Consider the following 24,569-nt stretch of genomic DNA (forward strand, 5'->3'; position numbering starts at 1 on the left):
AAGCCTTTGCAGGTTTTTTGCAGTAATTATTCTAATTTTCTGAGATTACTTTTGGGTTTTCATTGGCTGTAAGCCATAATCATGGACATGAACAGAAATAAACACTTGAAATAGATCCCTCTGTTTGCAATGATTCTATATAGTATATGTTTGCCTTTTTGTATTGAATTACTGTAATAAATTAACTGTTTGATGATCTAACTTTTTAAGATGCACTTGTAAATCCCCTCACCTTGTGCACCACTCTAAAAGAATAGACTGGTAAAGTCACATTACTTCTATCAGAGTGTGGTGGCTATTTTGGCTTTGAAGTGATAGGTGCCTATGGGTATGGTGGATTAAAGCTGGTGTCACACATAACGACGACGACAACGACGTCGCTGCTACGTCACCATTTTCTGTGACGTTGCAGCGACGTCCCGTCGCTGTCGCTGTGTGTGACATCCAGCAACGACCTGGCCCCTGCTGTGAGGTCGCCGGTCGTTGCTGAATGTCCAGCTTCATTTTTTGGTCGTCACTCTCCCGCTGTGACACACACATCGCTGTGTGTGACAGCGAGAGAGCGACGAAATGAAGCGATCAGGAGCCGGCACTGGCAGCTGCGGTAAGCTGTAACCAGCGTAAACATCGGGTAACCAAGGGAAGACCTTTCCCTGGTTACCCGATGTTTACGCTGGTTACCAGCCTCCGCTCTTGCTGCCAGTGCCGGCTCCTGCACTGTGACATGTGGCTGCAGTACGCATCGGGTAATTAACCCGATGTATACTGTAGCAAGGAGAGCAAGGAGCCAGCGCTAAGCAGTGTGCGCGGCTCCTTGCTCTCTGCACTGTGACATGTAGCTGCAGCACACATCGGGTTAATTAACCCGATGTGTGCTGCAGGAGAGCAAGGAGCCAGCGCTAAGCGCGGCTCCCTGCTCTCTGAACTGTGACATGTAGCTGCAGCACACATCGGGTTAATTAACCCGATGTGTGCTGCAGCAGAGCAAAGAGCCAGCGCTAAGCGCGGCTCCCTGCTCTCTGAACATGTAGCACAGCGACCTTATGATCGCTGCTTCTGCTGTGTTTGACAGCTAAGCAGCGATCATAACAGCGACTTACAAGGTCGCTGTTACGTCACCGAAAATGGTGACGTAACAGCGACGTCGTTGTCGCTGTCGTTTAGTGTGACACCAGCTTAAGTGTGAGCTGGGAGAGTCTGAATTACATTAAAAGTCTTTTACATAAGCAGCGTCCTTCAAAAAGCTCTACCGGGCGAAACATTAGTGAGTACAAGGGTCATACCAGTCATCTTTAAACTGGAAGAGGAAAAATACTGCATCATGGCAACTTCTACTTTATGCTAAGCCACTTCCCTAACCTCACCCAGTCCTTTATATTTGCACACACACAAATTAATGATCCTACAGAGTATGGTATTTCTTTCATGGCCCACCAGAGTGCCCCCAAACACACTATGATACCAGAAAGGACTTTCCCACATACGCCGTATGATGGCCCCACAGTACATTCATCAAAACGCCGTATAATGCCCTCCAGTGTACATTTCCCTGTACACAGTATGATATTCAAAGGTAGTACTTTCCCCCACAATCAGTATGACAGGTTCACAACACATTACCTTACACACACAGTATGGTGCCCCCACACACAACGTGATAACCCCACAGTACATTCCTGCACATATGATATAATGCTACCGCAGCATAACTACTTGCACAAAGTATGATGCCACCACAGTGCACTCTCCCACAAACACATTGTGATGGCAATATTTTATCCCTCAAACAGTAGGGTATCTTTCATGGTATTATCTCCCTACAGTCCCCCCACACATATGGTTGCCTCCCACAGTATATTCACCAGCACATAGTATGTTTTCCCCCCCAAAAAATGTCCGTCACACAATACATTGCTCCATACACACAGTATGATGCCCCATCAGTAGATTAACCCCCTGTAAACAGTATGCTGCCCCTACAATACATCATCCTACACACTGTATGATGCTCCCACTGTCCCTAACACAGTATGAGCTTCTTACTAGCCATCCTTGCACACTTGGATGGGCCATTAACGCAATACGATGCCTCTAAAGTTCTACATAATGATGATAGGAATTTCAAAATATTTATTTTTATTACCTAAAGGGAACACCCACTTTTTGTTAAGTAGAAGGCTATGTGCACAAATAATTTTTTAAGGTGTTCAAAAATTATGTATTTCTCAAGTAGAAACTGTTTCAGGAAACACTCCTTTCTTGTGTAGTTTTGTGGGAGTTTCTCATTTACTGAAGCATTTCCGTAAATGTTTTTGAAAAGATTTTGAAGAAGTTTTTTTTTGTCCTTAAGCATTCTTTACAGCATTTTGATAGGACAGTGCCTACTTTGGAGATGTTTTTTTGGGATCGTCTTAAAGGCTATGTATACACAGTCTTTTTCTTGAGTTTTCAGAGTAGAAACTGAGTGCAAACTCAGGTTTTTTTATGAGTTTTTAGATTTAGAGGAAAAATTGTAGAGTTTTGGCTCAGTCTCTGCTTTATACATTCCATGTGCACATGGCTAAAGCGGGCTTTACACACTGCGATATCGGTCCGATATCGCTAGTGTGGGTACCCGCCCCCATCTGTTGCGCGACATGGGCAAATCGCTGCCCGTGGCGCACAACATCGCCCAGACCCGTCACACATACTTACCTGCGTCACTGAGCGGCCGCCCAATAGAAGCGGAGGGGCGGAGATGAGCGGGACGTAACATCCCGCCTACCTCCTTCCTTCCGCATTGCGGCCGGGAGGCAGGTAAGGGGAGGTTCCTCGTTCCTGCGGTGTCACACGGAGCGATGTGTGCTGCCGCAGGAACAAGGAACAACCTCGTTACTGCTGCAGTAACGATTTTTGAGAATGGACCCCCATGTCACCGATGAGCGATTTTGCACGTTTTTGCAACAATGCAAAATCGCTCATCGGTGTCACACGCAACGGCATCGCTAATGCGGCCGGATGTGCGTCACCAATTCCGTGACCCCAACGAGTTTGCATTAGCGATGTCGTAGCGTGTAAAGCGGCCTTAAGAGTATGTTCATTCTGCTTTTTTTATGTGGTCAAAATCATCCACTTTTTAAATGTGAAATAATATAATAATTATTCACTCATATAGCACCGTTCGACAGCGCTTTACATACTTCAGAAACACTGTCCCCATTGTGGCTGACAATCTTAATTTAAATCAATATGCCTTTGGAAAGTGGGAGGAAACCTGGGAACCCAGAGGAAACCCACGGAAACACAGGGAGAACATACAGTACAAACTCCTTGTAGATGTTGTCCTTAATGGGATTTGAACCCAGAACCCCAGTGTTGCAAGACTGCAATGCTAATAATGTCTAGCATTTTATCAGCATCATTTTGTAATGCTGAAGTTTTTTGGTTTTGTGGTTTTTTGGTCAATTCCTGAAGCACAATTTTCAACATTTTTTTTCCACAAGTATTTTGGTGAATGTTTTTTATTGGTTTTCTACTGGCATTTATTAATCCACTAAGCAATGAAAAAAAGCAATCACCTTTTTTGTGTCACACAACCATTTTTTTGGTCCATGAAAAAAAACTGACAGCACTCTGATCAATGTTATTCAACAGCTTTGTCAGATGACTGTATTTTGTTGGGGGTTTTTTTGTTGTTTGTTTTACAGGCCAAATGTCTGTGTGAAAAAACTTACTGCATGTTCTGGATTCTTCCATATTTTGTATGAGACTTGCTTATTCAAGTTTACAGGTGCACAAAAAAAATCAAATCCCATCCGGATTAAACATATAGCATCCGATATTTATGGATACTGTGCTGTTCTTTATGGATTCTTTAACATAGAAACCATTTTTGTTCTTGTAAATATTATTACTACTAATGTATAAAAATAGATGCCATACAAGTGACGATACAAATGAAAATATTTTTTATAGATCATATACGCTTGTGTGAGCTTAGCTAAAGAATTACTTTAGTATTTTAACTAGGTTTACAAAACCATTGGCTAGCAAATGCATTTGTCTAACTGTAGATGTAAATGTGACCAGCAGATGGGGGCAAAGAGCAACTCCATTTCACCATAAGCTGTCTCTTGGATATTATATTTGTGAATTATTTTTAGGCAGAATACAGAGTGTTAAAGTATTTGTCTTCAGCAACTTTTCCTGCAATATATAACTAGTAAATAGAATATGTTGTAGAATTGTTCTTTTCACTCATATTAAAAATTCTATTTAGAGATTTCTTTCCCATTTTTGGGGGATAAATCCGTGTAACAACCAAAATGGCCACCATCACAGCTTCATATGATATATGAACACACATGATACGTCACCACAGATTTCCCATATTCATTAAAGGTTTCAACATAAAATGACAGGTATACACAAATCCTGAGGAACACTCTGCACCACACCCACCAGACACCCATTGGGCAGCCTGAGGGGAATAGGGCCGCCCAGATGGAAAGATGGTAGAAGGAGGGCCAGAAGTGTCAGGAGTAGGAGTAGTAGAGAGGAGAAGTGCCAGTGAGCAGTGACAGGAAGGTCATGCTGCAGAGCTGGGCTCCTGTACTCGTCCCAGGTGCCAGACGTTGGCCTGGCCTGGAAGGAGCTGGAACCCCGGTCGCAGGGGGTAGTGACAGGGGGCACAGTACTGCCACGAAGGGCAGATCGGCGGCCTTGTGCTACAACTGGGCAGGGGGCGGGGTACGTGGACCTTAGGCTGGGAAGTAGCTTCATGCAGCCCAGTAATTCACCCGACGAGGACGGAATCTTCATGAACCGCTCTCCACCCGCTCCAAAATCGAGGTACTAGTGCACTGAGAGGGATAGCACTTACCAATACGTTCCAGAAAATCCCAAGCGTGAACCCTGAAAGCAAGCTCACTCTGCTAGCCATGCAGGTGAGCGGGACCCGAGTAGTCTTAGGCGAAAGGGATCCACCAAGTGTAAACACAATGCCAAGGGACAAGGCTTCAGACTAACCAGCAACGCCAAAAGGGCACGGACCCAACGTGTTCGGACTAAGGCTGCAGGGCATTCAAGACATTGGTTTACCTGGTGTCAGTGTCTGTATCTCTGGACTGTGTCAGTATGTTGTGCCCCTCTGTTTACAACAGGTCCCCAGCCTGCCAGCACCGAGCCCCGAGACACCTTTCCTTGCCCACGGAGGGGTTAACATCTCTAGCTGCCATCCCATTGCTCCCGGGCACTTCCCTCCTATCTCCTAAATGCAGCAGCAGTGGTATCCCATTTTACCACGAACCGTGGGTGGTGTCACAAACACTATCCCTTTCTTTCCACCTTTTTTTTTTTATTATTATAATTTTCGTGAGGCCGCACGACCCCGCCTCTGGTCCCCTCGAGCCACTGCGGATCCGGATCTGAGCAGCCCGTCCGCTGTCGCGGGGGCGGCACACACATATGCCAGGAAGGGGAGAGAAACCAGGATGGCGGCATATATACCAGAATGTGCCCAGGATGGGGATATATATACCAGGAATGGCCCACGATGGGAAATATTTACTAGGATTTGGAAAAATAAACCATGATGGGGACAGATATACCAAGAGTAATCCAGGAAGGGGACATACAGTATATACCAGGAGGAGGACATATATATCAGGAAGGGGACAGAAACCAGGATCGGGACATATACCAGAATGTGTCCAGGAGGGGGATATATATATATATATTCCAGGAACGGCCCAGGATGAGACATATATACCAGTATGGAGAAATAAACCAGGATGAGGGCATATATACCAGGAGTAGACCAGGATTGGGACAGATAAACCAGAATATACCCAGGAGATATTTTATATATATATATATATATATATATATATATATATATATATATATATATATATAAAATATCAGTGCTGGCCAAAAGTATTGGCACCCCTGCAATTTTGTCAGATAATACTCAGTTTCTTCTTGAAAATGATTGCAATTACAAATTCTTTGGTATTAATTATCTTCATTTATTTTGCTTGCAATGAAAAAACAAAAGAGAATGAAACAAAAATCAAATCATTGATCATTTCACACAAAACTCCAAAAATGGGCCAGACAAAAGTATTGGCACCCTTAGCCTAATACTTGGTTGCACAACGTTTAGCCAAAATAACTGCGAACAACCGCTTCCGGTAACCATCAATGAGTTTCTTACAATGCTCTCCTGGAATTTTAGACCGTTCTTCTTTGGCAAATTGCTCCAGGTCCCTGAGATTTGAAGGGTGCCTTCTCCAAACTGCCATTTTGAGATCTCTCCACAGGTGTTCTATGGGATTCAGGTCTGGACTCATTGCTGGCCACTTTAATAGTCTCCAGTGCTTTCTCTCAAACCATTTTCCAGTGCTTTTTGAAGTGTGTTTTGGGTCACTGTCCTGCTGGAAGACCCATGACCTCTGAGGGAGACCCAGTTTTCTCATACTGGGCTCTATATTTTGCTGCAAAATTTGTTGGTAGTCTTCAGACTTCATAATGCCATGCACACGGTCAAGCAGTCCAGTGCCAAAGGCAGCAAAGCAACCCCAAAACATCAGGGAACCTCCGCCATGTTTGACTGTAAGGACTGTGTTCTTTTCTTTGAATGCCTCTTTTTTTTCCTGTAAACTCTATGTTGATGGCTTTTCCCAAAAAGCTCTACTTCTGTCTCATCTGACCAGAGAACATTCTTCCAAAACGTTTTAGGCTTGCTCAGGTAAGTTTTGGCAACCTCCAGCTTGGCTTTTTTATATCCGGGGTAAGAAGTGGGGTCTTCCTGGGTATCCTACCACACAGTCCCTTTTAATTCAGACGCCGACGGATAGTACGGGTTTACACTGTTGCACCCTCGGACTGCAGGGCAGCTTGAACTTGTTTGGATATTAGTCGAGGTTCTTTATCCACCATCTGCACAATCTTGCGTTGAAATCTCTCTTCAATTTTTCTTTTCCTTCCACATCTAGGGAGGTTAGCCACAGTGCCATGGGCTTTATTTCAAATCTGTTTTATTATTATTACGTTTATAAATCAAGCATACATCTTGAACATTTATAAAGATTATAAAACATAAACAGTGATCTCTCAGTTTCAGAATGACAAAAATAAAATCACATTGTAGATTTCATTGGAACTCTATAAGCTATCCTTATGCTAACACTCCATGACAAACCATACACTAGAAATCAGAGTTCCAGCTAAACATGTCTTCCTGATAATTGACAAGACCACTCTCAGCATAAAACAATCCCCTTTTAAGTTATTGAATAAACATTTAAGAAAAAGTAGAAAAGTAGAAAAAAAAAAAGAACAGATATAAGCTTAGAAAAGAAGGAATCAAATAGAGTGAAGAAAGAAGGCTGGGGGAGATGGGAAGACAAGGTTTGTCACCATTTCTCATCCCAAATAACCTGCCAGACTCACCGTGAACTCAGGAGACTCCATGAACGTAATCCACGGTCCCCACACTGTGATAAATTTTTCCGTGAGCCCATTTAGTTTAGCTGTGAGTTCCTCCATTCTCTGGAGGTTTGCCATCTCCTCTACCCAGTCAGCTAACGTGGGGCATCTAGTCTGTTTCCAGTATCTGGGAATAATTATACGGGCTGCCGCTAAACAAAATCGCAGCAGGTACCTCTTTTGTGACTTAAATGAACCTGGGAGGATAGAGAGGAGGGCCACCTGGGGAGATCTCTCCACCTCACCCCCACTCATCTTTTTATACAGAGAAAACACTGAGTCCCAGAATGGTTGCAATTTAGCACAGCTCCACCATATATGTAACATAGACCCTTTTTCTGTACCACATCTCCAGCACATGTCGGACACTGAGGGAAAGATAGCATGCAATTTGGTTGGGTATTGGTACCACCTTGTGAGAATTTTATAGTTTTTCTCTTGGGCGGCACAAGCCAGAGAAAGTTTGTGGGTCCACAGAAATGCCCTGCTCCATCTGTCCTCCGAAATGTCCTCTCCCAGTTCCTCTCCCCATCTATAGACAAATTTGGAATTTATTTCTATCTGTTTGGTGCCTCATATTTCAGCCGTGGGTCTCACTATATCCATTCAGCCCAATCCACCTATGTACCACACATTGGTTAAGCAAGCTCCTTGCTCCCCTTGGGTGTTTTGTATGGCTGTATTTCTTGATCTCTTTTTGTATTTACAAATTTGGGTTTGTCCGACTTGTCCCTCTGGTTCAGCATTTTATAAATAAGAGAGATGACATGCCCGGGTGACGAACCCTGCAAGAACAATTTCTCCAATGGAGTAGGGGGGGTCCTCAACTTCCTCTCCCTGTCCTGGTTGGATAGAAACGATTTCAGCTGCATATATTCTATCCAGGAAACCTCTCTCCCTGTGGCCCGTAGAGATGCATAAGGGGGCAGGGTATTTCGCTGGAGCACATGAAAAAAATGAGTTTCCTCCACCCGAGCATATCCCAGAAATTTATTGGAATGAAGCCCCGGAGGGAACTCCTGGTTGCCAAAGAGAGGGGTAAGTGGACAGCTCCCCTGTGAGAGAGAACCCCACGTCCCCATCACTGTCCAAATAAACTCCATTCCCTTCTCTATCTGTGACCTACTCTCCTTTCCCATCCATGAGAGGAAGTGCAAAGGGACTCCCAATCCGTCCTGTTCGATCGCGACCCATTGTTTCGAGTTCCTATGGAAGTGCCAATCCATTATCCTCGTTAGAATAGTTGCCCTGTAGTATAATTGGAAATTTGGGAGCCCTGCCCCTCCATTATTTTTGTGTCTGGTAAGAGTTTTTATGCTTGTCCGAGGTCTCTGATTCCCCCAAACGAACCTTGACAAAGCCGTCCGAATTTTGGAAAAGTAACTCCCCGGCAGCTGAATAGGTACCGTTTGGAACAAGAAAAAAAACCTAGGAAGAACATCCATTTTAATAGCGTTGATACACCCAAACCACGATAGTCTTTTTTTATCGTACTTCTTTAAATCCCTAATTGTCCTCTCTAACAGGGGTAGAAAATTATGATGCATAATTTTTGTTGGATCCCGAGGTACAACTACCCCCAGATATTTTATAGCTGACGGTTGCCACTTAAAGGGAAATTTTGGGTTGTACGGGCTAGATCTTCCGCCGACAGGGTCACATTCATAGCCTCTGATTTAGAGAAGTTCACTTTAAAATTACTTAAGTTACCAAACTCCTCGAACTCTTTGAGCAAAGACGGGAAGGATATGTGTGGCTGGGAAATAAACATGAGAAGGTCGTCCGCAAATAAAGCTAACTTGCGATTCCCTCCCCCGGCCTCTATCCCATGGATACTAGCATTATTTCTTATGGCGATCGCGAGATGCTCCATTACAATGACGTAGAGCAGAGGTGACAATGGACATCCCTGCTTTGTTCCATTGTGGACCTGAAACGATGACGACAGAAACCCATCCGTCCTAACTTTTGCTGAGGGTCTCGAATAAAGGGACGCAATCCTATCTAAAAAAAATTTGCCCAAACCCACCTGCTTTAGAGCGGCCATCATGAAATTCCAACTGACCTGGTCAAAGGCCTTCTCCGCATCCACTGAGAGTAAACACATGGGAAGAGAATGAGCCCTCGACCGGGCCATCAGGAGGAACAGTTTGTTGGTATTGTCACGCGCCTCCCGACCTTGTACGAACCCCACTTGATCTGTGTGTATTATCCCGGGCAAGGAAGGAGCAAGTCTGTTGGCTAAGGCTTTGGAAAAAAGTTTTAGGTCTAGATTGATCAGTGAAATGTGTCTGTAATTTGTAACTAACATGTGATCCTTCCCCGGTTTGGGGATAACACATATATGGGCTTCGAGAGATTGCGCCACCCATTGGGAATTTTCTGAGATGGAATTAAATACTTTAGTCAAGAACGGGGATAGCTGAGTTTGGAATATTTTATAAAATTTAGGGGTAAACCCATCTGGACCCGGACTTTTGCCTGAGGGAGATTCTTTAATGATAGATGCCACTTCTGCTTCTGTAAAGTCCGTCTCTAAATTTTCAACCTCAGCGCTGGGTATAACCGGTAGGGCCGTTCTGGATACGTAGTCGTTTATTTTATTTTCTAATGCGTCATGTGGCATGTCTCCAAATTTGCCCTTTATGTTATATAGGTCTCTATAATACTTTTGGAACTGTTCCGCGATGAAAGTTGGGTTCTGAGTCGAAGAGCCGTCTGCTTGTTTAATCATGGGAATGTGGCTGGGGTCTCCCCTAGGGTGTAGAATCCTAGCTAGTGGTCTACCACATTTACCTGCATATTCATAGAGGAATCTTTTTATTCTAGTTCTATGTCGCTCATACTGTCGGTCGAGAATGTATTTAAGCTCCTCTCTATTTTTGACTAGCTCCGCCAGTGTCAAAGGTGATAATGTCTTCTTATGGGCCCTTTCCAGATCTGAAATATTCTGAAGTAGGGATAAAATGGTTTGGGCTCTCTGTCTCTTAAGCCTAGCCATGTTTGATCAAAACCCCTCTCAACACACATTTAAGTGCCTCCCACTGCACGGGAAGGGCTATGGGGTCTTCTGAGTGTATTTCTAAAAATTCTGCAATCGTGTTCTGTAGATCCTTCATGCACCCCTGATCCTCAAGCAGACTATCGTTCAGCCGCCAAGACCACGGCCTCCCTGCCCCATCTGGGATAGTAAGGCTCAGGAATATAGGAGTGTGGTCAGACCAGGATATACTGCCTATAGAGGCCTGTATCTGCCAGGTCAGAGCCTTTTGGCTCACAAGAAACAGGTCTATGCGGCTGTACGAGGAGTGAGCCGGGGAGAAGTATGTGTAGTCTCGCTCCACTGGGTGTAACGTTCTCCACACATCTACCAATCGAAGCTCTTGCATTGAGCGTTTAACTTTTGTTAGCTTTCTGAAGGAGAGAAAATTGTGTCCCAAAGTTGTATCTACCTTAGGGCCCAAAGTGAAGTTTAAATTGCCACCCACGATCACGGTCCCTTCTGCAAATTAATCCAATGATGACAGGAGAGAGGAGCAGGACGTTGCCGGATCTCTGTTTGGTAAATACCAATTGACAATGGTAAAGATAGATGAATTAACATTAATTTTCAGAAAAATGAATCTTCCCTCAGTGTCCACTCTCGTGTCCAGAACCGTGTGCACCAGGGCTTTATGTATGCCTATAGACGCCCCTTTTGATTTTGACTCTGGGTTGGTGCTATGGACCCATTTGGTGTAATATCTGTCTTTAAAGTTAGGGAGGTGACCAGTTTTGAAATGTGTTTCCTGAATCAATAATATATGGACTTGTTTCTTATGCATGTCAAAGAATACCTGAGACCGTTTTTGCGGGACATTGAGGCCCCTCACATTCAATGAGCCAAAGGTAATCTGCGTCATTCTGAGGAGGAGGAACGGTGAGGAACCGGGAAGTAGGGTCAGAGGATGGGGAAGGGAAGAGAGGTGTGGGTGGAGAGAATAGAAAAGGTTAGGAGAGGGGGATATAAAAAAAAAAAAGAGGGGCGGGGGGTAGAAGAATTAAGTATATGAAGGAAACTACAAACAAAGAGAGAGTACCGTAGGCAAAAAGGTCAAAGCACCTCTTGCCTGTAGGGTCGTAACGTGACCCTTATACTTGGTCAAATAAACTAGAGGTAAATGTAGAAAAATACGAATCTCTATATACCAGGGATGTTAATCCTACGCCACTACCCTATGGCGTGTTATCCCAATCAGGGAGGGAACTTTCCACAAAGGAGCCCCCTGCCCCGGACTAAAAAACAACTTTTAACTATGTATATTTTGATTTGCAACTAAAGCTCTGTATAAAGAAGGGAGAAGGGGCTTTGAGAGGGTATCATACCTTATAATTTGAGGGGCGCCACCCCATTACCCCCAGAATGGAAGGAGGGAACCCCCCACCCACCTGTCCAGGACGATACAATAACCCCACAACGCGAAATTCCCATCAGGACCAGGGGATAGACTCCATCGTACTGTGATCCTATAGCCAAAAACATACTAGAACAATTTAATCCACCATTCTCTTATACATCAGACCGGCCTCCCTCCTCTTTCTCTACGAGAGCCACGCATCCGATCACCGGCTGGGACGGTGACTCCCCCCATTGGAAAGTCCGGACAGTCCTCTATAGGCACTAATGGAATGTCCAAGGCCGCGGTGAACGAGGGTAAATCCGCCGGAGACCGAAGAACATGCATTCGTCCCGTGTGCCGAACCTGCAGGCGAAAGGGAAACCCCCAGCTATATGGAAACTCGTACGAGCGGAGAATGTCCAGCAGAGGTTTAAGAGCTCTTCTCCTTTGTAAGGTAAAACGGGATAGATCTTGTAGATTCTGGATTTGGCTCCCCTCATACGATGGTGATACTCCACTGCGGAGCTTAAACAGAATGGCCTCCTTAATAACATAGCGGTGGACCCTACAGATCACATCCCGAGGTCAGTCGTTCTGGGCTGGTTTGGGGCCCAACGCTCTATGCGCTCTATCCAATTCCAGGGGTTGACTCAATGGTTCACCCAGAATCTTATTGAAGATCACTTGAAGGGTAAGTCCTTGGACTCGACAGACTCAGGCAGGCCCCGCACTCTGAGATTGTTTCTTCGGCCCCTATTTTCAGCATCATCCATTGCTTCAACCACGTATTGTATTTGGCGGGAGTGTTGTTCTAATAGTGCCCCGTGGGCCTGTGAAGTGTCCTCCATATTCTGAATTTTAGCCGCCTGCATTTGACTCTGGGTGTCCACTCTCTCCACCTCCCCCTTAAGGGCTGACAGCTCTGTGCGGTACGCCTGCTCCAGCCTGGTTATATATGCCTCCATATCTTCCCTGGTGGGTATAGCTGAGAAATGTGCCCGGATCTCATTAAGCTCTGACAGCACTCCTGACTCTTTTGTTTTTGTTATGGCGGGCCCTGACCCTGCATGCTTGTCTGCATCTGGTAACTTTAGATTTATGCTGTGTTTCTCCCTGGGTACGGTCTCACTTCTGTCAGGGACCTGTAACTCATTTGCAGTGCAGTGTCCCCCCTCCTGAAATTCCTCACACTCCTGCATGTGTGTTATAGGAGAGGACGTTACTCCCCCCTCCAGAGGCCTCCAGGCTTCAGGGCTACTGTTTGTATCAGCGGGCACTTCCCCCGTGCTTCTCACTCCGGGTTTCCCCTGTACCTGTGATCTCACTTGTCGGCTGTCTGGCTCTATCTTCTGCATCTCCTCTTCACTCCGGGTGGTCTCTCCTCTTAGTCGCGTCAGCTGCTGAGCCTTCCCCTGCATCTCCATATCTGCCATCTCACTGCTGCACGCTGCGCTCACCTCATGTGCAGCCTTAGCAGCCATCTTGGGTGTCACCTGTGAAGCTTCTCTCTGCCCCGGCCCGGATAAAAAGTGTTTGATCCCTCTTTCCTCCGATCGTGAAGCTCTGCTACTGCACCCCTGGGATCTCCCTCGTCTCCTCCGCTGCATAGCCTGTGTTGCAGAGTCCTCAGTTGCGTGGATCATCAGTTATAAAGTCCAGTGGCAGGAGCTAAGACAAGTCACGTCCTCACTCCCTCATAGCCAGGACACGCCCCCGTGCCATGGGCTTTAAACCTCTTGATGACACTGCGCACCGTAGACACAGGAACTTTCAGGTCTTTGGAGATGGACTTGTAGCCTTGAGATTGCTCATGCTTCCTCACAATTTGAATTCTCAAGTCCTCAGACAGTTCTTTGGTCTTCTTTCTTTTCTCCATGCTCAATGTGGTACACACAAGGACACAGGACAGAGGTTGAGTCAACTTTAATCCATGTCAACTGGCTGCAAGTGTGATTTAGTTATTGCCAACACCTATTAGGTGACACAGGTAAGTTACAGGTGCTGTTAATTACACAAATTAGAGAAGCATCACATGATTTTTCAAACAGTGCCAATACTTTTGTCCACCCCCTTTTTTATGTTTGGTGTGAAATTATATCCAATTCGGCTTTGACAATTTTTTTTTTTTTCATTGAAGACAAATTAAATGAAGATAATACCAAAGAATTTGTGATTGCAATCATTTTCAAGAAGAAACTGAGTATTATCTGACAGAATTGCAGGGGTGCCAATACTTTTGGCCAGCACTGTATATATATCTAGCTGCAGTACCCAGTCTCTGTCTGTGTGTCGCTGTCTGTCTGTCTCTCTGTCTGTGTCTTTCTTTGTCTGTCTGTGTGTATCTCTCTGTCTGTCTTTGTATCAGTCTATCTGTCTCCATCTCTGTGTCTGTCTCTATCTCTATCTCTGTGTCTGTCTCTGTGTGTGTGTGTGTGTCTGTCTGTCTCTCTCTTTCCCCGTCCGTCTCTTTCACCGTCTGTCATTGTCTGTCTCTTTCCAGGGTTGTCTCTTTCCCCATCTGTCTCTTTTGCCGTCTGTCTCTTTCCAGGTCTGTCTCTTTGCCCGTCTGTCTCTCTCCAGGGCTGTCTCTCTCCGGGGCTCTCTCTCTCCGGGGCTGTCTCTCTCCAGGGCTGTCTCTCTCCAGGGCTGTCTCTTTTTAGGGCTGTCTCTTTCCAGGGCTGTCTCTTTCCAGGGCTGTCTCTTTCCAGGGCTGTCTCTCTCCAGGGCTGTCTCTCTGCAGGGCTGTCTCTCTGCAGGGCTGTCTCTCTCCAGGGCTGTCTCTTTGCCCGTCTGTCTCTTTGCCCGTCTGTCTCTTTGCCCGTCTGTCTCTTTGCCCGTCTGTCTCTTTGCCCGTCTGTCTCTTTGCCCGTCTGTCTCTTTGCCCGTCTGTCTCTCTCCAGGGCTGTCTCTCTCCAGGGCTGTCTCTTTCCAGGGCTGTCTCTCTCCAGGTCTGTCTCTTTGCCCGTCTGTCTCTTTCCAGGGTTGTCTCTTTGCCCGGGCTGTCTCTTTGCCCGGGCTGTCTCTTTCCAGGACTGTCTCTTTCCAGGGCTGTCTCTTTCCAGGGCTGTCTCTTTCCAGGGCTTTCTCTTTCCAGGGCTTTCTCTTTCCAGGGCTGTCTCTCTCCAGGGCTGTCTCTCTCCAGGGCTGTCTCTTTGCCCATCTGTCCCTCTCCAGGGCTGTCTCTTTGCCCATCTGTCTCTCTCCAGTGCTGTCTCTTTGCCCGTCTGTCTCTTTGCCCGTCTGTCTCTGTCTGTGTCTCTGTCTCTCTCTATCCTTCTCACCACCTACATCATATTACCTCACACATAAGCTTCTTATACTAACAGTTTATTTTATTCCTATAGCAACCACTGACAGTTGCTATTAATAGTCAGTAGCTCCCACCTCCATTCAGGTAAATGGAGGCAGGATTTTGGTGAATAACTGTAAAGCGCAGGGTTAAATTTTCCCGTCAAAACATAGTCTATGACATTCCCTGGGTCACATGGGGCGTCTGTGGAAAATTTCGTGATTGTAAATGCGACGGTGCAGATTCCTTTAGCAGACACACACACACACACACACACTGAGCTTTATATAATAAATATATATATATATATATATATATATATATATATATATATATATATATATATATATATGGAGGAGAACATATACCAGGACGGGGACACATGTACGGACATATATTTTATTAGTTGTAAAGGAAGGGGGCATATATACCAGAAGGAGGACATATATACCAGTAAAATGACAAATAAACAAGGGTGGGGATATATATACCAGGAGGGGGACAGACATGCCAGCAAGGGCCGAGGATGTGGACATATATACCAGGAAGGGATAGATATATATATAGGTTTGAGGAGTGGAGGTGGAGCTGGAGTGAAGCCTGGGAGGAGTCTCATTGGGGCCCAAAAATTTTGCCAGTATTGGGCCCTGAAATTCCTAGTGGCAGCCCTGCATGCACAGCATTATACTACAGGTTACAAGTAACAATTTACCAGTGTGGGATTAGGTTGAACACTTAGGGGTACTTTGCACGCTGCGACATCGCTACTGCGATATCGTCAGGCTCAAATCGAAAGTGACGCACATCCAGTGCTGGTAACGACGTCGCAACGTGTAAAGCCTAGATGCGCCGATAAACGATCGCAAAAGAGTCGAAAATCGGTGATTTGTGTAGCGTCGGTCATTTTTATAATGTCGCACCAATAGGAGATACGATGTTGTTCCTCGTTCCTGCGGCAGCACAGATCACTGTGTGTGAATCCGCAGGAGCGAGGAACATCTCCTTACCTGACTCCACCGGCCAGGCGGAAGGAAGGAGGTGGGCGGGATGTTTACATCCCTCTCATCTCCGCCCCTCCGCTTCTATTGGCTGCCTGCTGTGTGATGTCGCTGTGACGCCACACAACACGCCCCCTTAGAAAGGAGGCGGGTCGCCGGCCAGAGCAACGTCGCAGGGCAGGTAAGTGCGTGTGAAGCTGCTGTAGCGATAATGTTCGCTACGGCAGCTATCACAAGATATCACATGTGCGACGGGGGTGGGTACTATCACGCTCGGCATCGCTAGCTGATGCTAGCGATGTCACAACGTGCAAAGTACCCCTTAGAGTGTGTTACAAATCCACTCAATGACTTTTGACTCACCGACACTGCTGATTTTTGACGGAAAGCCCCAAGAGACAGTAATGTTCAGAAGGCTAAGAAACCAAGAAATAGTAGACAAAGTGGTAAAAATCCTAGAGGAAATGGATGGGGACATGACTGATTTAGGCAACTTAAGGCCGCTTTACATGCTACAATAAATCTTACGATGTGTCGGCGGGGTCACGTCGTAAGTGACGCACATCCGGCATCGTAAGTATGATTTTAGCGTGTAAAACCTCCATGTAATTGCGATTGAACGAAAATCCGTTCATCGCATGTACATCGTTCATTCCTCAAAGATTGAACGTGCGGTTGTGCAATGTTCCCGAGGCAGCACACATCGCAGTGTGTGAAACCCCGAGAACATTGAACGACAGCTTACCTCCGTCCGCGGCTCCCGCCGACAATGCGGAAGGAAAGAGGTGGGCAGGATGTTTACGTCCCGCTCATCTCCGCCCCTCTGCTTCTATTGGCCGGCTGCCGCGTGACGTCGATGTGACGCCGAATGTCCCTCCCACTCCAGGAAGTGGACGTTCGCCGCCCACATCGAGATCGTATGGACGGGTAAGTACGTGTGACGGGGGTTAATCGTTTGTGTGGCACGTTCAACAAATTGAACATGCCACCCATACGATGGGGGCGTTGCAAATCGCATACGATATCGTATGCGAAATTTCAGCGTGTAAAGCAGGCTTTAAGCATTTGTCTCTTCCATCAGGTCCACAGACAAGCAAGACAGTCATGCAATATGTGAACATGTTGCAGTAACAAAGGCTCATATTACCCAATGGCTGCAGTAATAAGGGATCAATTAGTTGCAGGCCTGAGGAGCATCTTTCTGAAATAGGCACTGAAAGAACAGTTGCGCTATAATCCTAATAGGTTTCCTTTAGCTTGAAGCTGATGCGAGGGTACAGGAAAAGTAAATTCAACTGTAGCTGGCATGGTGTGGAGACACGAAGCAACATCCTCAGGGAAAACCCATATTTCTCTGAAGATAAGACCTACCTGAAGATAAGCCCTAGCAGCATTTTGTTATGTTTAAAATATACAGTTAGGTCCAGAAATATTTGGACAGTGACACAAGTTTTGTTATTTTAGCTGTTTACAAAAACATGTTCAGAAATACAATTATATATATAATATGGGCTGAAAGTGCACACTCCCAGCTGCAATATGAGAGTTTTCACATCCAAATCGGAGAAAGGGTTTAGGAATCATAGCTCTGTAATGCATAGCCTCCTCTTTTTCAAGGGACCAAAAGTAATTGGACAAGGGACTCTAAGGGCTGCAATTAACTCTGAAGACGTCTCCCTCGTTAACCTGTAGTCAATGAAGTAGTTAAAAGGTCTGGGGTTGATTACAGGTGTGTGGTTTTGCATTTGGAAGCTGTTGCTGTGACCAGACAACATGCGGTCTAAGGAACTCTCAATTGAGGTGAAGCAGAACATCCTGAGGCTGAAAAAAAAGAAAAAATCCATCAGAGAGATAGCAGACATGCTTGGAGTAGCAAAATCAACAGTCGGGTACATTCTGAGAAAAAAGGAATTGACTGGTGAGCTTGGGAACTCAAAAAGGCCTGGGCGTCCACGGATGACAACAGTGATGGATGATCGCTGCATACTTTCTTTGGTGAAGAAGAACCCGTTCACAACATCAACTGAAGTCCAGAACACTCTCAGTGAAGTAGGTGTATCTGTCTCTAAGTCAACAGTAAAGAGAAGACTCCATGAAAGTAAATACAAAGGGTTCACATCTAGATGCAAACCATTCATCAATTCCAAAAATAGACAGGCCAGAGTTAAATTTGCTGAAAAACACCTCATGAAGCCAGCTCAGTTCTGGAAAAGTATTCTATGGACAGATGAGACCAAGATCAACCTGTACCAGAATGATGGGAAGAAAAAAGTTTGGAGAAGAAAGGGAATGGCACATGATCCAAGGCACACCACATCCTCTGTAAAACATGGTGGAGGCAACGTGATGGCATGGGCATGCATGGCTTTCAATGGCACTGGGTCACTTGTGTTTATTGATGACATAACAGCAGACAAGAGTAGCCGGATGAATTCTGAAGTGTACCGGGATATACTTTCAGCCCAGATTCAGCCAAATGCCGCAAAGTTGATTGGACGGCGCTTCATAGTACAGATGGACAATGACCCCAAGCATACAGCCAAAGCTACCCAGGAGTTCATGAGTGCAAAAAAGTGGAACATTCTGCAATGGCCAAGTCAATCACCAGATCTTAACCCAATTGAGCATGCATTTCACTTGCTCAAATCCAGACTTAAGACGGAAAGACCCACAAACAAGCAAGACCTGAAGGCTGCGGCTGTAAAGGCCTGGCAAAGCATTAAGAAGGAGGAAACCCAGCGTTTGGTGATGTCCATGGTTTCCAGACTTAAGGCAGTGATTGCCTCCAAAGGATTCGCAACAAAATATTGAAAATAAAAAATTTTTTTTGGGGTTTGGTTTATTTGTCCAATTACTTTTGACCTCCTAAAATGTGGAGTGTTTGTAGAAAAATGTGTACAATTCCTACAATTTCTATCAGATATTTTTGTTCAAACCTTCAAATTAAACGTTACAATCTGCACTTGAATTCTGTTGTAGAGGTTTCATTTCAAATCCAATGTGGTGGCATGCAGAGCCCAACTCGCGAAAATTGTGTCACTGTCCAAATATTTCTGGACCTAACTGTAAGTCGTACTCTAATAGGCATTAGTTGAGGGTTCATCATACTAATAGTAGCCTGAAAAAGGGATTGGGCAGCCCCCATTTCAGTATATGTAGCTTTCATTGCAGTACTTTGCCTCGATATGTTTCTATAAGCCCCAGATAATTTATAGTCGTGCACCAGCTAGTTATTATTGCAAAATGAATATTCACCCCTTCCTCCGCCAACCCTTTTTTGCCAGAGTCAGTAATTGGGTGCAATCAAACTGCCATATTACTCAACCATTAATACAAAATTAATATTCACCCCTTCCCTTCCCCATCCCTCTGTGTCGGCATCAGTGATTGGGTGCAATCAGACTGCTGTATTACCCATACGTTAATGAGAAATTATTATGTACCTTTTACTGAGCCCACCAAATTGTGTCGGCATCAGTGATTGGGTGTAGTTATACTGATGTATTACTCACCCGAGGATTGCATCACAATCCTTGAACTATGTGGCAGCTCTCCTGACCTGAGCGTGACTGCATATATGTAATGCCGCCATCGGCATCTCCTCAATGTCCTGACCCCTACCCCAGCGGGCACGCCAGCTCACTCACCCTCCTAGACGCTCAGCGGTGGCAGGTCCGTTCTCAATCCCTAACTAAAGAATGTATGTCTGGAACACCAATGGTGTGAACAGGGTGCAAGACTCAAAAATATACAACTAAACAATAGGATAAAGAGTTGCACACCAGTCACAATGTATAGGGGAATAATGAAAAGCATAACTGCTATATGAATACTAGACTGAAAAATACAATGGACTATCTGAAATAAGTGAAAAACATGAAAATGGTATCTGCATAACTGCTATGAAAAATAGAAATGAGAGATATTTAGCCATTGTATTGATCAATGCAAAGGAGCCCCAAAACCAAACGCCAAGGTAATCTCTATTTTTGGGGTCCCTAACCTATGTGTAACCTCACCTGCAGTTAAAAAACTTGCTCTGTATGGGAAGCAAGGGACCAAGCTATATATGTGTGAAATAAGAGACATGGCTATGGGTGGGGCAGGGTTCTCAGACAAAAAGTGCATACTAACTAAAGAATGTATGTCTGGAACACCAATGGTGTGAACAGGGTGCAAGACTCAAAAATATACAACTAAACAATAGGATAAAGAGTTGCACACCAGTCACAATGTATAGGGGAATAATGAAAAGCATAACTGCTATATGAATACTAGACTGAAAAATACAATGGACTATCTGAAATAAGTGAAAAACATGAAAATGGTATCTGCATAACTGCTATGAAAAATAGAAATGAGAGATATTTAGCCATTGTATTGATCAATGCAAAGGAGCCCCAAAACCAAACGCCAAGGTAATCTCTATTTTTGGGGTCCCTAACCTATGTGTAACCTCACCTGCAGTTAAAAAACTTGCTCTGTATGGGAAGCAAGGGACCAAGCTATATATGTGTGAAATAAGAGACATGGCTATGGGTGGGGCAGGGTTCTCAGACAAAAAGTGCATACTAACTAAAGAATGTATGTCTGGAACACCAATGGTGTGAACAGGGTGCAAGACTCAAAAATATACAACTAAACAATAGGATAAAGAGTTGCACACCAGTCACAATGTATAGGGGAATAATGAAAAGCATAACTGCTATATGAATACTAGACTGAAAAATACAATGGACTATCTGAAATAAGTGAAAAACATGAAAATGGTATCTGCATAACTGCTATGAAAAATAGAAATGAGAGATATTTAGCCATTGTATTGATCAATGCAAAGGAGCCCCAAAACCAAACGCCAAGGTAATCTCTATTTTTGGGGTCCCTAACCTATGTGTAACCTCACCTGCAGTTAAAAAACTTGCTCTGTATGGGAAGCAAGGGACCAAGCTATATATGTGTGAAATAAGAGACATGGCTATGGGTGGGGCAGGGTTCTCAGACAAAAAGTGCATACTAACTAAAGAATGTATGTCTGGAACACCAATGGTGTGAACAGGGTGCAAGACTCAAAAATATACAACTAAACAATAGGATAAAGAGTTGCACACCAGTCACAATGTATAGGGGAATAATGAAAAGCATAACTGCTATATGAATACTAGACTGAAAAATACAATGGACTATCTGAAATAAGTGAAAAACATGAAAATGGTATCTGCATAACTGCTATGAAAAATAGAAATGAGAGATATTTAGCCATTGTATTGATCAATGCAAAGGAGCCCCAAAACCAAACGCCAAGGTAATCTCTATTTTTGGGGTCCCTAACCTATGTGTAACCTCACCTGCAGTTAAAAAACTTGCTCTGTATGGGAAGCAAGGGACCAAGCTATATATGTGTGAAATAAGAGACATGGCTATGGGTGGGGCAGGGTTCTCAGACAAAAAGTGCATACTAACTAAAGAATGTATGTCTGGAACACCAATGGTGTGAACAGGGTGCAAGACTCAAAAATATACAACTAAACAATAGGATAAAGAGTTGCACACCAGTCACAATGTATAGGGGAATAATGAAAAGCATAACTGCTATATGAATACTAGACTGAAAAATACAATGGACTATCTGAAATAAGTGAAAAACATGAAAATGGTATCTGCATAACTGCTATGAAAAATAGAAATGAGAGATATTTAGCCATTGTATTGATCAATGCAAAGGAGCCCCAAAACCAAACGCCAAGGTAATCTCTATTTTTGGGGTCCCTAACCTATGTGTAACCTCACCTGCAGTTAAAAAACTTGCTCTGTATGGGAAGCAAGGGACCAAGCTATATATGTGTGAAATAAGAGACATGGCTATGGGTGGGGCAGGGTTCTCAGACAAAAAGTGCATACTAACTAAAGAATGTATGTCTGGAACACCAATGGTGTGAACAGGGTGCAAGACTCAAAAATATACAACTAAACAATAGGATAAAGAGTTGCACACCAGTCACAATGTATAGGGGAATAATGAAAAGCATAACTGCTATATGAATACTAGACTGAAAAATACAATGGACTATCTGAAATAAGTGAAAAACATGAAAATGGTATCTGCATAACTGCTATGAAAAATAGAAATGAGAGATATTTAGCCATTGTATTGATCAATGCAAAGGAGCCCCAAAACCAAACGCCAAGGTAATCTCTATTTTTGGGGTCCCTAACCTATGTGTAACCTCACCTGCAGTTAAAAAACTTGCTCTGTATGGGAAGCAAGGGACCAAGCTATATATGTGTGAAATAAGAGACATGGCTATGGGTGGGGCAGGGTTCTCAGACAAAAAGTGCATACTAACTAAAGAATGTATGTCTGGAACACCAATGGTGTGAACAGGGTGCAAGACTCAAAAATATACAACTAAACAATAGGATAAAGAGTTGCACACCAGTCACAATGTATAGGGGAATAATGAAAAGCATAACTGCTATATGAATACTAGACTGAAAAATACAATGGACTATCTGAAATAAGTGAAAAACATGAAAATGGTATCTGCATAACTGCTATGAAAAATAGAAATGAGAGATATTTAGCCATTTGTCCAATTACTTTTGATCTCCTAAAATGTGGAGTGTTTGTAAAAAAATGTGTACAATTCCTACAATTTCTATCAGATATTTTTGTTCAAACCTTCAAATTAAACGTTACAATCTGCACTTGAATTCTGTTGTAGAGGTTTCATTTCAAATCCAATGTGGTGGCATGCAGAGCCCAACTCGCGAAAATTGTGTCACTGTCCAAATATTTCTGGACCTAACTGTAAGTCGTACTCTAATAGGCATTAGTTGAGGGTTCATCATACTAATAGTAGCCTGAAAAAGGGATTGGGCAGCCCCCATTTCAGTATATGTAGCTTTCATTGCAGTACTTTGCCTCGATATGTTTCTATAAGCCCCAGATAATTTATAGTCGTGCACCAGCTAGTTATTATTGCAAAATGAATATTCACCCCTTCCTCCGCCAACCCTTTTTTGCCAGAGTCAGTAATTGGGTGCAATCAAACTGCCATATTACTCAACCATTAATACAAAATTAATATTCACCCCTTCCCTTCCCCATCCCTCTGTGTCGGCATCAGTGATTGGGTGCAATCAGACTGCTGTATTACCCATACGTTAATGAGAAATTATTATGTACCTTTTACTGAGCCCACCAAATTGTGTCGGCATCAGTGATTGGGTGTAGTTATACTGATGTATTACTCACCCGAGGATTGCATCACAATCCTTGAACTATGTGGCAGCTCTCCTGACCTGAGCGTGACTGCATATATGTAATGCCGCCATCGGCATCTCCTCAATGTCCTGACCCCTACCCCAGCGGGCACGCCAGCTCACTCACCCTCCTAGACGCTCAGCGGTGGCAGGTCCTTTCTCAATCCCTGTCGCTGACTCCTAGCATCTGCGCCTACCGCACAGGCCTCCTTGGAGCACACTTAGGGTGCGCACGCACACCTTTTCTTAAGGGGCCAGTGCACCATAACCTAGAAGTGCCTCTCAGCCTATGTATATAGGCACTATGTATTTAAGGCACCCTCCCCTTATAGGAAGGGCCTGGGCAATGTGGTCTAATCTTACAGATGATTTGCTAGTTGTTCAGGTCCCTTTCCTATGTGCTGCTGCTGTCTTACTCCTGTTTGTTTCATAGTACCGGCTGCTCCTGCTGCATTGTTCCATACCGGCCGCCTGCTCTACCAGCTAGCCGCTGCTGCTATCTACACCAGCCTTACCTGCTGCGCATCTCTCTTTAGCAGCCTTGCTTGCTGCATCAGCCATTCCGGCTGCATCTCCCATATAAGAGACTGTCAGTTTCCTTACCCCTGGAGCCAGCTGTAGCAGCGCCTCGTCTCCCTGAGTGGCACCTGGTTGCTACTGGCAGCCCAGTCCATCCTCACCATCAGAGGCTCTAGTGAAAACTCATTTTGCACATAAATCACACCCCTCAGGTTTACCGTGTGCTGCAGCCCAGTGAGTCCACTCCCGCTCGCACCCGCGAGCATGACTATGTATTTCTAAGCAGCTGTCAGGTTCAGGTCAGGACAGCAGACAACCAGTCCCGAGGATTGCGATGCAATCCTCAGGTGAATAATACGGCAGTCTGACTGCACCCAATCACTGACGCTGCCACAAAGGGATGGGTGGGGAAAGGGGTGAATATTCATTTTGTATTAACATATGTTGAACTAGCTGGTGCATGACTATAAATTTTCTAAGACTTACACCAACACAGCAGGGCAATGTGGCAAAAGAAGTCCATGAAAGGAGCTCCCATTTTGGAATGGAGACAACCTTCTAAAGGCTACAACGGCTCACGTATTGACCACAGCAGCGTTGAGTGGTCGAAGAAGTTTGTCAGACGTGCTGCTAATTTGAGCTGAAAAACTA

This window comes from Anomaloglossus baeobatrachus, chromosome 2 (genome assembly GCF_048569485.1).
Source record: "Anomaloglossus baeobatrachus isolate aAnoBae1 chromosome 2, aAnoBae1.hap1, whole genome shotgun sequence".
Lineage (NCBI taxonomy): Eukaryota > Metazoa > Chordata > Amphibia > Anura > Aromobatidae > Anomaloglossus > Anomaloglossus baeobatrachus.